This window comes from Amborella trichopoda, chromosome 3 (genome assembly GCF_054954075.1).
Source record: "Amborella trichopoda isolate Santa Cruz 75 chromosome 3, AtrichopodaSantaCruz75HAP2 v2.0, whole genome shotgun sequence".
In the NCBI taxonomy this organism is placed as follows: Eukaryota; Viridiplantae; Streptophyta; class Magnoliopsida; order Amborellales; family Amborellaceae; genus Amborella; species Amborella trichopoda.
The window spans coordinates 35,974,078-35,988,475 of NC_142338.1; positions in this window are offsets into that span (position 1 = coordinate 35,974,078).

Genomic DNA, 14,398 nt, shown 5'->3' on the forward strand with positions numbered 1-14,398 from the left:
GCACTGTGCACTTCATCTAGAGGCTTAACGTTGTGCGCTTCATCATGAGGTCTAATGTCGTGCACTTCACCTCAAGCTTAACACCGTGCGCATTATTTAGGCCTAACGCTGCGTCACTCAAACCCTAGTGCCATGCGCGTGCTATGGCACTACTGTCTGTGGATTTCCCTCATTATTCCAGTGGAGCTACACCCAGATATTATGACATGACCACCGTTTTGCATCCCCAGGGAGTCTATTCTCTGCACTACAGTGGTCATATCCTCAATGAGTCAAGTCTCTAGTTACAACTCTGTTCCCCATGGAGTCACATTCCCTTACAACATTATGGTCTAGGTGCACGACCCTAAAATGCATGGTCCAAACTATATGACCCTTAACTATTGCGGAGGTCTAGTTGCACGACCTTAAACTGCATGTTCCTAGCCGCATGACTTTAAACTGCATAGCCATGGTTCTAGCTACAAGACCTTAATACTGTAATGCACATCCTTGTAGCAAGACATTAAAATGCGTGACAAATAGTCCATTCACATGATTTTAAATTGTGAAATAGACTCGCCTCTTCACCAGGTGTATTCCATCACTATCCCCAATGGGGTTGCATCTGTGTTCTGGTCTGTCATTCTCAGCAGAGTTACATGCATACCATTGCTCATTATCTTGGTAGAGTCATATTTACCACATTAATCCCCAATGGATCCACTTATCACCGAGCCACTGTCTCTATCCCCCACGGAGCTTACTTACATGGCAACCCACCTAAATGGTCTAAGTGCATGACCCTAAACTGCATGGTCCAAAATATATGACCCTAAATTGTAACGGAGGTCTAGTTGCATGATCTTAAATTACATGGTCCTAGCTGCATGACTTTAAACTGCATAGCCACGGTCCAAGCTATATGACGTTAAACCATAATGTACATCCTGGCCGCATGACGTTAAAGAGCTTAGTACCATGTTCCAAACGATATGACCCTAAACTGTAGCGGAGGTCTAGTCGCATGACCTTAAACTGTATGGTTCTAACTGCATGACATTAAATTGCAAAGCCACGGTCCAAGCTATATGACCCTAAACCATAGTGCACGTTCTAACCGCATGACATTAAAAGGCTTAGCACCATTGTCTAAACTATATGACCTTAAACTGTAGTGATAGTCCAAGCTATATGGCCTTAACAACTGTAGTGCACGTCCTGATCGCATGAGTAAACTGCTTTGCACAGGTCCAGAAGGCATAACCTTAAAATTGCCCCCACACACGTGCACACGCCCTTTACGTGCATCTTCATGCACACCTTCCCTGACCAACCCATTCGTGTGCGCACACCACCTTCGTTACTTCCCTAGTGAATCCATTTCCATCTATAATTTCACCATTCCCTAGTGAGTTTCACCCATGCTCATAAAATGGCAAATTACTTCACCACCAATGCTAATGAGTCACCACTATCCATGTCCCATTTCCTCAAAGTGAGTATAATCACCACCATACTCACTCCATGGCCTCTACAGACTGTCATTCATTACCACCATAGTCTAATTGTATGATCTTAAACTGTAATACACGTCCTGGCTGCGTGACAATAAACTGCTTCGCACAAGTCCCGAAGGCATGACCCTAAACATGCCTTCACAAAAAAAAAGAAAATAATAACGAGCATGATGAATACCTGGATAAGGGAATGCCATGAGTAAAAATGATGGACGGGCATGGTCACGAAACCATGAGTAAAAGAGTTCTGTGAGAATAAAAGCCTGGCCATGATGAAAACCCGAAAGGGCGCTATGAGAATAAACAGATGAAATGGGGTGGATGACCAAGAGGTCATGGGTAAAAGAGCCCAAAAATAAAGGAGGTTGGTGAAAACCATCTTTACGGCACCACTTCCAGTCCAGGTGAAAATCCACAAAGGGCACTTGGACCGATAAAGCAGGTTGATGCAACATCACAGCCTCAACCAACCAAACTAGCGTAATTCTGGCTAACAAGGTCCACACAAAATCCTCAGCAGTCAAGATCCACTCACAACCCAAGATGGCTCACCGGGGAGTGAGAGCCTCACAAGCTCTCCCAAACACCAAAATAAAAAAGAGTCCCTGAGGGTGAGGACGATGAATAAAAGATCCCTCAAAATGAAAAAGAGTCCTCGAGGGTGAGGACGATGAACAAAAGATCCCTCAAAAACAAAAATAATCCTTGAGGGTGAGGATAATGACCGAAAGATCCCTCCAAAAATAAGAAGAGTCTTTGAGGGTGAGGACGATGACCAAAAGATCCCTCTCTAAAAACAAACAGAGTCCTTGAGGGTGAGGATGATGACCGAAAGATTCCTTAAAAAACAAAAAGAGTCCTTGAGGGTGAGGACGATGACCGAAAGATCCCTCCAAAAACAAGAAGAGTCCTTGAGGGTGAGGACAATGACCGAAAGATCCATCCAAAACTAAAAAGAGTCATTAAGGGTGAGGACGATGACCAAAGAATCCCTTCAAAAACAAGAAGAGTCCTTGAGGATGAGGACGATAAACAAAAGATCCCTCGAAAGGGTGAGGATAATGAACAAAAGATCCCTCAAAAACACAAAATGGCCCTCAGGGGTACCGTCCGATAGGGAGAGGACTGTAAAATCTCTCAATGTCATTAACTCGTCTGATAGAGTGAAGACATTAAAACCTACCCCCTACGGTCTTGTGAGGGTGAGGATCGCGACAAGATCCCTCAAAGTCTCGTCTCCCCCGAAGTCTACATGGTTGGATCAGTGATAAATGCATCCAAACATCTGAGCATCTTAGTTACAACATTGCGTGGATTTCTCCTCGGCGTTCACGTGGTCTTGCGGCTACGAAGAAAAAATAAATAAATCCCGAGGAAATTTTCTAAATGTTGTCCTTCTCGCTTCTCTCGAAACACAACATTCGGTGGGGTATGTTAATTGAAGAAATTTTTAGCACCATGGGTCCTCCATGCGGAATAAAAGAGAGAGGCCAGTTAATAAAGCTTGACAAACAGTGGAAATTTTGACAGTCTTAGATTGACCCCAAGAGCAGGTCAAGATCTTCATAAGGACTCCTAAAAGTGTTCTGCCAAGTTTCATCATATTCCGACATGTTTAGGGTAGTGCAGACTAGAAACAGTTTCGACAGAATCAGCCCCTAGCACCTTGAAACAGACCCCTATAACTGGAACCCTACTCTCAGAGCATCAAAAGGGTGTGAGACCACCATCATTAGATCCAGCATGGTTGAAAACCTCCAGGGATCAAATTTCAGCTTAAATGGACACTTCTGGAAGAAGTTACAGGTAAAAGACCAAAACAGGAGGAGCCACACACTATTCTCATGTGGCAACCCTGCAACTAAACTCCATTAAAGTGCAGTCACGAACAGTGAACTTGTGACATCCATACTCCCTCATCCGAGATCGAATCGTGCTCAAAATTATTGGAGCGTGTTTGTCTCATTGAAACAAGGATTTTCATATGTGGTACATCACGTGACGACGTCGGAGCAAGGAGAAAAGCTAGAGAGAAGTTCGCAATTTGAAGAAACATGTTGCAGAAAATCAGTAGGACATCCACTCACTCGAGGGGTCAAATCACAGTGCCTGCGAGCCCGATCAACGCAAGACCAGTTGCATCGCATGGATAAGGTATGTGGCTATCGCTGGTTCGAATCCTGCACGTGATGAACGGTTGGATTTCGTACAAGATCAAGTGCAAGTCACTGCAGATTCCGACAATCGGAATCCCAAATTCCAGCCAAAGTTCAAGAATACCCAAAACTTCATTTGAGCACCAAATCACGTACTGCTTGTTGCAACGCGATCGTGGTAACATGCTTAGTACAATTCAGCGAAGAAATCAAAGAAAAACATCAAGATGAAGACGCACTATCAATCAAAAATTTTCAATTTCTATTTAAATTTCAAGTTACGTGGTCATGCCTAAAATTATGATTCGTGGCTTAAAATTATTATCAAAATGATCGTAGCTTTAAGCCCTGGGCAATGGCAATCATCTTTTGTTCATTTGGATGCTGGATCGTTAATGGATCATCCGAGAAGAATCAAGAACGTCCCTAGTTCTCAGCAGGGACTGTTTTAGAATTTTCCCAATTGTTGACAGGGGCAAATCAATCATTTTGCACCTTATTTTCTTTTTTTTAATTCAAATAAACCTGAAGTATCATCAATTAGGGTTAGGTTTGTGTAATCCACCCACGTTTTAGTTCTAGCTTATAAATAGACGCTACCTCTCATTGAGAGGGGGCTTGGAAAAATCATTGTAAGAGGATTCAACTTTTGAACAATAAAAATTAAGGCTTTCTTCTTGAGTTCTCTTGAGCACATCTTAGAGAGAGAGAGGAGAGAGAAAGTACAGGGCAATACCCCTCCCGTGTCACCGACGATGAGGGCTAGCGCCGTCTGCAGTTCACTGCTCACCCTTCCGCCATGAGCAGCAGTGTCGAGACCTTCCTACTCCTTCGTCTTGCATCTTCTCTCCGCTCTTTCTTTTCTCCTTTCTTCTTCCATTCTTGCTTGACTAAAGGATAAGCTCAGTTTAACACTGTCATAGCAGTTTGACTGTCGAGCAGTATTGCTGTTGTACTGATCAAAAGTACCATGCTCGTCTTGCTTCGACACCAGATTAGGACAATCATATCGCCATTGGTTTCGAGTAGTATTGCCATCGTGCCTATTTAAGTCATCATGCCCGTCTTGCTACCACTCCAAGTCAGTTACTGTACTAGTCTAGCAATCACGTTAGTCTCGTTCCCTTGTCAAGTCCTCTTCTCTTTTCTCCCCCTTATTGAAATATTCTTCTTCTTCATCCTAAGTTCTCATCTTCTCTGTAATCTGAATGTGCACCTCTGTGCATGTTCCCCCCAAGACAAGGGTGGGTCCCTCGGCCCACTTGTCTTGTAAATTAACCATGTTAGTGCTTTTTAGAAAACAAGGAGATTGTAGGTCATGGGAGGCGATTTCGAACCAGCTAAAGCAGTTGGAGGGCTTTTCGTCGTGATCTAAGAGTGCGTGAGTCAGCCTAAGTACTTCACAGACCCATGTGAGGATGGTCCCCACCTCACGTTTAAAATTCCTCTCTCGCCAGTTGGGCACTTGCCCTTGTTCTGTGAACGAGATTTTTGAGAAAGCGATCTCAGATCCCAAGATTTCTGAACCCGACTCACGTGTCACCCAATGTGAAATCCGACCAGTGTGCTTCTCTTAGAACAACCCCTTTTATACTTTCATCATTAAGAACACATACACGACCCTTAAACCTCAACAACTCATCACTGCTCATAGTGAAATCCTCGTTTTCATCCATTTTCATTTCTTCAAGGATCTTCATAAACTGAGGATCTTCTTTTTGCACTACTCAGATCTGTTGAAAGAGATAGGGCTCTATTCTCATACACGAAAGTATGTCGACCCCATCATTGAGGGGTAAAGTTGGGTGCCATTCCACTGCATCCTCTAGCAATCTCATCTCTCGAACCATCAGGTGTGCCCTTGAGACCATAGCTTTCCGGCTTAGGGCATCGACTACCACGTTAGTCTTGCATGGATAGTAATCAATTGTACAGTCGTAATTATTCAATAAGTCCATCCATGTTCTTTGTCTCATATTTAACTCCTTTTGGAAAAATAGGTACTTGAGGCTCTTGTGATCCATGAACACTTTAAATTGGGCCCCATAGAGGTATGTCTCCAGATCTTTAACGGAAATACTACGGCCACAAGCTCCAAGTCATGAGTTGGATAGTTTTGTTCATACAACTTCAACTGTCTGGATGCATAAGCAATGACCTTACTTCTCTGCATGAGTACACATCCTAGGCCTTTATGGGATGAATCGGTATGAACCACAAAGTTTTCATTTCCTTCAAGCAAGGTCAGTATCGGGGCTGTGGTTAGTCTCTTCTTAAGTTCATGGAAGCTTCTCTCACAGTCCTCTTACCACCCAAATCTTACATTCTTCTAGGTCAGTTGAGTAAGGGAGAGCACTATCTTTGAGAATCCCTCAACAAAGCACCTGTAGTATCCTGTTAACCCCAGAAAACTACGAACTTTGTTCACATTTGTCAGTCTCTCCCACTTAAGCACAACTTCAATCTTTGAGGAGTCGACCGTGATTGATTCCATCTTAGAAATAATGTGCCCTAGGAAGGCCACACTGGGGAGCCAAAACTCGCTCTTGCTTAACTTAGCATACAATCTCTCCAACTTCAAGGTATGCATGACACTTCCAAATGCTGCTCATGTAGTTCCCAACTTTTCGAATACACCAAAATATCATCAATAAATACCGCAACAAAATCATTCAGGAAAGGTCTGAATACTCTATTCATCAAATCCATGAATACAGCAGGGGCATTGGTTAACCCGAACGGCATCACAAGGAACTTATAATGGCCGTATCGAGTTCTGAAAGCGGTCTTTGGGACGTCTCCCTCCTTGACTCACAGTTGGTGATACCCCGACTGAAGGTCAATTTTTTAAAACACTTGGGCCCCTGCCCCTTGGAGTTGGTAAAAAAGGTTATCGATTCTAAGCAGGGGATACTTAGTCTTCACTATTACTTAGTTCAATTTCCTATAGTCAATACAGATCCTCAGGGACCCATCCTTCTTTTCACAAATAGGACCGATGCACCCCAAGGTGACACGTTGGGTCGGATAAACCCCTTATTCAACAATTCTTGCAACTGTTCTTTCAACTCCTTCAACTCTATTGGAGCCATTCTATACGGGGCTTTAGATATGGGAACAGTGTCAGGGATTACATCTATCTCAAATTCAATTTCCCTCACTGGAGGTAGGGATGATAGCTGTTCTGGAAATACCTCGGGGTATTCTCTTACTACTGGTATCTCTCCTAGCTGAGACTGGACGCCATGATTTCAACCACATAGGCCAAATATCCCTCACATCTCTTAGTTAGGAGGCGAAAGGCACGGAATGCAGAAATAAAGTGCAGAGGGGGAGTATCCCTAGTTCCCTCAAAGTGCAACTTAGCTTAGTCCGTGTGTTTAAAGGTCACCTTCTGTTCATGGCAATTGACGATGGCATGGTGTGTGTATAACCAATCCATGCCCATGATAACATCAAAGTCCTGAACACTTAGAAGTATCAAGTCTACAGACAGGTCACACCCATCAATTGTAACTTTACACTGTCAATAAACCCTATCAGTTTCTATGGAATCCCCCACATGTGTGCATACTACTAGAGTAAAATCAAGAAATGCAGGCTCAACATTTAGATAGCAAGCAAAATGGGGTGCAACGAAAGAGTGAGAGGAACCAAGGTCAATTAGGGTTTTAGCTCTAACACCGTAGATGGAGAGCATACCTCTGATCACCGAGGTGGATACCTTGACTTCTTGTTTGGTGAGAGAAAACACTCATCGTTGTGTCTTTGGTCGGTCCTCTATCTTCGTTAGAGGGAAATCCTTAACCCAGTGGCCGGGCTTGCCACATATGAGGCACACGTTCCGCTTCATGTAGCATTCGGTGGTAGTGTGGTTGTCCTTCCCACAATGAGAGCAGACTGAACGTCATTCATTCTCCATGTTGCCTGAGAAATTCTTCTGGGCCCTCTGGTTACGCGGGCAAGGGCTTCCTCTAATATTCCTCCTTGGAAATTATCGGGGCTTCTTCCCAACCTTTCCCGATGGAACGACCTTCATCTTTCCTTCCCTGATATGTGGTCCTCGCAGTCCCTTTCAATCTTTCGGGTGAGGTCTACCAATGGGGCGTTAGTACTATAATATTACATCAAAACAATTTAAAAATATTAAAAGATACTTCCATATTTAAAAATAATTTTAATGTATATAAGAATAATTATATTGATATAAATTTAACATAATTATATTAAATTATTAACATAAATAGATAACAATTTCATATAATTATGTTAATTTTTGTAAATTATTATATGGAATTTTATTTTTGTAATTATATGTAATTAAAGATTAATTATATACACTTTATGTATATATATATATATATATATATATAATCTTTAAAAGAATTATAGACCATTTCATTTGATACATGTCCTTTTATAAGAGAGAAATCTATTTATAGAGCATTTAATTTATACATCATTGTACGTATGAGAGAGAGAGAGAGAGTGCTACTTATAAAAAGGTTTAAGAAGTGGATGTGCATTGCAAAGGGTGTGCGTGGAATTATCCCACATCGAATCTTTAACGGCGAATTCACTATTATAAAAAGTTTGTGACGCGCGCACCTTAATGTGATTGTATGACCGGGATGAAAATTTCACAACTTTTGGGTTTTGGCCGGAATCTGAAATTTTGGTGTCATAATTTACAGTCACTTTATTAGCTTCGTGTGTGAAATCTGACCGTTCATCATGTACGAGGTTTGGACCAGCGATAGCCACAGACCTTACGCACGCGATGCAACTTATCTCATGTCGATCGGTCTTGCGGCGTTATGATTTGGACGCTCGGGTGAGCGGTTGTCCTGCTGATTTTCTGCAACATGTTTCGTCAAATAGTGAACTTCTCTCTAGCTTTTCTCCTTGCTTCGACATCGTCACGAGACGTACCACATATCAAAATGCTCATTTCGACGAGACGAACACAATTCAATAAGTTTGAGCACGATCTGATCTCAGACGAGAGAGATATGGATGTCACAATTTCACTATTCGTGATTGTTCTTTAATGGAGTTTAGTTGCAGGGTGGGGGTGGCCACATGGGAATAGTGTGCGGCTCCTCCTGTTTTAGTGTTTTGCCCATAACTTCTTCTTGGAGTGTCTGTTTAAGCTGAAATTTGACCCCTAAGAGTTTTCAACCATGTCGGATCTATTGGCGGTGGTCTCATGGCTGTTTGATATACTGAAAATATAGTTATAGTTATAGGGTCCATTTCAGGGTGCTAGAGACTGATTTTTCTGAAATTGTTTCTTTGTCTGCATTGCCTTAAACATGTTGGATTGAGGCGAAACTTGACAAGTAGCCTTTTGAAGTTCTTAAGAACATTATGACTTGTTTTGGGGCTATTTTGAGACTGTAAAAAAATTCCACTGTATGTCAAGGCTTTATTGACCGGCTTATCTTTTTTTATTCCGCATCAGAGACCCATGGTGCTAAAAAATGTCTTCGAACAAAATGCCCCATTGAATGTTGTGCTTCAAAAGAAGCGAGAAGGATAACATTTCGAAAAGTTTTCTCTGGCTTTATTTCTTTTTTCTTCCTAGCCACAGGACCACGTAAACGCCGAGAAGATTCATGCAATGCTGTAACTAGGATGCTTAGATTTTTAGATACAGTGTACAAGTCCATCTGTAGAGACTTTAGGGGGAGAAGAGACTTTGAGGGATCCTGTCAGGGCCCTCAGCCTCACAGGAATGTAGGGGTTATTTTTTAATGTCTTCACCTTGTCATACGAGTTTGCGACATGGAGAGATTGGTATTTACAGCCGTCACCCTATCAGACGATACCCCGGAGGGCCATTTTGTGTTTTTGAGGGATCTTGTGGTCATCGTCCTCACCCTAGGGACTCTTTTTTATTTTGAGGGATCTTTTGTTCATCATCCTTACCCTCAAGGACTCTCATTGATTTTGGAGGGATCTTTCGATTATCGTCCTTAACCTCAAGGACTATTTTTTATTTTGGAGGGATCTTTCGGTCATCGTCCTCACCCTCAAGGACTCTTCCTATTTTTGGAGGGATCTTTCGATCATTGTCCTCACCCTCAAGGACACTTCTTGTTATTAAAGGGATCTTTCGGCCATCGTCCTCACCCTCAAGGACTCTCTTTGATTTTGGAGGGATCTTTCGGTCATCATCCTCACCCTCAATGACTCTTCTTGATTTTGGTGTTTAGTAGATCTTGTGAGGCTCTCAATCCCGAGTGAGCCATCTTGTGTTGTGATTGGATCCTGACAGCTGAGGAATTTGTGTGGACCTCGTTAGCCAGAATAACGCCTGTTTGGCAATTGGGTGTCAGTCGAAGCTATGATGCGGCGTCAACCTACTTTATTGGTACAAGTGCCCTTTTTGGGTTTTCACCTAGACTGAGGAAGTTGCGTCGTAAAGACGGTTTTTACCAACCTCCTTTATTTTTGGGTTCTTTTACCCATGACCTTGCTGCCATGTCCACCCCTTTTCATCTGTTTTTGCTCACGGTGCCCTTTTGGGGTTTTCATCGTGCCCAGGCTTCTATTTTCATAGATCTCTTTTACTCATGTTTTCGCGACCATGCCCAATCGTCATTTTTACTCATGGCGTTCCCTTATCTAGGTATACACCATGCCCGTTATTTTCTCTCCTTTTCTTTTTTTCCTTTTTTTTTGTGAAGGCGTGTTTAAGGTCATGCCTTCAGGACCTGTGCGAAGCCTTTTAACGTCATGTGGCCAGGACATACACTACAGTTTAAGGTCATATAACTGGACCATAGTGGAAATGAGTGACAATCTGTTGAGGCCATGGAGTGAGTATGGTGGTAGTTTTAACTCACTTTGGGGAGATGACATGAGGCTGTCTGCGAGGGACAAATGATGTATGGATGGAAGGTGAAAAGTGGTGACCCACTAGTTGACAGCGAGTATGGATGGCGGGATGGTTCACTGTTATGTGAGTAAGGGTGAGACTCATTGGAGAATGATGCATGGTAATGGAGGAAGATGGATTTACTGGGGAGGTGCTGAAGGTGATGCGCGCACACAGAGGGGTCGGTTAGGGAAGACGTGAGTGAAGATGCACGTAAAGGGTGTGCGCACGTGTGTGAGGGCAAGTTTAGGGTCATGCCTCTAGGACCTATGTAAAGCAGTTTAACGTCATGCCGCCTGGACGTGCACTATGGTTTAAGGTCATATAGCTTGGGTTGTAGTTATGCAGTTTAAAGTCATGCAACTTGGGCCATGCAATTTAACGTCGTGCAACTAGACCTCCGCTACAATTTAAGGTCATATAGTTTGGACCATGCAGTTTAGGGTCGTGTATCTAGACCATGGTTGTGTAATTGAAGGTCATGCAGCACGGACCATGGATGTACAGTTTAGGATCATGCAGCACAGACCATTGAGTGGGTCATCGCTTAAGTAAAGCTCCATGGGGGGATAGAGTGGCTCGGTGAGAAGCAGATTCACTGGGGATTAATGGGGTAAATATGACTTCACGAGGATAATGAGCAATGACATGCATGTAACTCTGCTGAGAATGGAGAGACTGGAGCACAGATGTAACTCCACTAGGAATTGAAGAGACAAGAATGACCCTAACTCCACTGGGGATAATGGGCTGCAATATGGATGTGACTCCTACTGGGGATGAGGGATAGTGGCCTGCATGTAGCTCCACTGGGAATAACAGTCCGGAGCACAGGTGTAACCCCTTCATGAGGGGGTTACACCTCTTCATGAGGGGTTACACCTCTTCATGAGGTTACACATCTTCATGAGAGGGCACTTTCTCTCATTATAAAAGGAGGAGGGGTGAAGGTCTCCATATACACTACAACACACACAAGAATGGTGTGCGAGCTCCTCTTGAGAGATAGAGAAAATGTGTGTGAGAGAGTACAATCTCCCTCCCATTTGAGATCTAAGTAGAGATCCGGCCCTGAGTGATAAAGAGTTGTGCATGAGAGTCGAGTTTGGACTGCTCCTATCGCATCTGTTTGAGTGTTCGTGAGTTTTCACATCGCTCGAGATTTACGGTGTAGAATTTATTTCGGCAATTCTAGTATATATATGGATAGAATTCTTGTACGCCCATGTGCGTACTGCTACAATAAACACCCAAGGCCCATATCGAATCTAGGTCGATTTGACGGTCATGATTGTCTGAGAATGTTTGAATTTTAATTTTTTTTACAAATAGGAATAATCTGAAATTTGGAGCATGTGTACATCTTAGTTATGCGCACCTAATAAAAATATATAAAAATATAATTCGTGAAAAAAATATTGACTAAAATACCTATGAAACATTTCGAGGGTATTTTAGTTAATTTATTTCATGTAAAATATTTTTGTGATATTTTTCATAGATTCGCCTAATTTTTATGAACACACGCTCCAAATTTCAGTTCATTTTGATTTGTAGAAAAAAAAGTAAAAAAGAAAACACTTCTAAACATCCGTGATCGGCTCAGATTTGACATTTACTGTAGCGGTACACGAATCGGCGCATCTTCATGAGAGGGCACTTTTTCTCATTATAAAAGGGGGAGGGGTGGAGGTCTCCATATACACTACAACACACACAAGAATGGTGTGCGAGCTCCTCTTGAGAGATAGAGAAAAGGTGTGAGAGAGAGTACAATCTCCCTCCCATTTGAGATCTAAGTAGAGATCCGGCCTTGAGTGATAAAGAGTTGTGCATGAGAGTCGAGTTTGGACTGCTCATATCGCATCTGTTTGAGTGTTCGTGAGTTTTCACATTGCTCGGGATTTGCGTTGTGGAATTGATTTTGGCAACTCTAGTATTTGTCGAACGTACGTACATGAGTTGATTATTCCTCTCCGCGTTTGTTCACCAAAATTGTTGTTCGAGCACTCAGGTATGATACCCGATTTTCGGTTATTTTATTTTGCTTCTGTTTTGGCCGTTGGACTGTATTTTTTCCAACAATATATATATGGATAGTGTTCTTGTACTCCCATGTGTGTACAGCTACAGTAAACACCCAACGACCCATATGGAATCTAGGTCGATCTGACGGCCACGGTTGTCCGAAAATGTTTGAATTTTAGTTTTTGCCTAAAACTCGAAATAATCAGAAATTTGGAGCATGTGTACATCTTAGTGATGCGCTCTTAATAAAAATATATAAAAAAATAATTTGTGAAAAAATTATTGACCAAAATACCTATGAAACATTTCGAGGGTATTTTAGTTAATTTATTTCATGTAAAACATTTTTTTGATATTTTTTCGTAGATTCGCTTAATTTTTATGAACACATGCTCCAAATTTCAGATCATTCCGATTGATAGAAAAAAAAAATGAAAAATAAAACACTACCAAAAATCCGTGATCGTCAGATCGGCCCAGATTCGACGTTTACTGTAGCGGTACACGAATCGACATACCATAGCATCTTCCATATATATATAAATAAAAGATTAACGGGTGGGGATTGAATCATTTATTTTATTTTAAATTTTGGAAGACATATATACAAACTATTCCTGGAGTAATCGTTTCTAGTATGGCTCTATTCTGACAGCTGGGAACTTAGCGACTTCTCCAAATGTTTCACAAGTTTTTTTTTGGGTTTTGAGCCCAATCCATCCTTGAATGGTCATGGCCCATCTACTTTTTTTTTTTTATGTCTTGTCATTATGACTTTGTTTCGAATGCCAGTTAATTAGGTTGCTATTTATTGATTTTATGCAAGATGGGAACTACATTACTCATGCTTGTCTCCTTCAGGTAATGATTAACATACTGGTCTGTATCTGATCATAAACCTTCTTATTCTTTTTAATAATTTTTGTAATATTTGTTTTATCAAATTTTTATTTTCTGCTCTCTTTTCGCTTATTTATATGTGATTTTATTTAGCTAGTCACACTCGGGAGGTTGTCACTTGGTGTGATGGTAACAGACTCGGGTAGCCAACATAATCGCATGGGTTCAGACTCTTGAAAGCAGCCACCTTGTGCATAAGTCAAAGACTAGGAACATTTCCAAGCCACCCCTCCCAAGATCCTGCTTAGACGGGACTAGCACCAGATTACGACACTCAATGTAGATAGATTAGATACGGCATTTGCATTTTATTTCATTGTTTATAAATATTTATTTTGTGGGTCTTCATTGTTCGATTATTCTTGGATGTTCTCAGAACATTTTGAATGACTTTGGTTGTTGGATTTTTGGTACATTTTGTTATCTAATAATGCTTGTTTCGATTTTAGTTCTGGTTCCACAAATATTCAAGATAAAATATCAACTCCTAAATCCCGGCTTTGGTTCCACAAATTTTGAACAACGATATGTATTTTTGTATAAAATTATCGTTTCCTTTTTGTCCATAAATCCAGAAAAAGGGCTAATGGGCTTCATGTTTCTAGGCTTTAGATTACTTTCTTTCCATTGAACTTTTTCCTTTGGCTGATTTTTCTAATCCGGATCCAGATCTGAATCTTATATATAATTTTAGATTTTGATAGGATATAAATCTTTAAGATCCGATCGGATCCGGATCCAGATCCAGATCTGAGAGATCTGGACCCGATCCGAAATCACCCCTATTGGAAATGAATAGATGTTTTGGAAATCATAAACCTTCTTATTCTTTTTAATAATTTTTGTAATATTTTTTTTATCAAATTTTTATTTTCTGCTCTCTTTTCGCTTATTTATATGTGATTTTATTTAGATAGTCACACTCGGGAGGT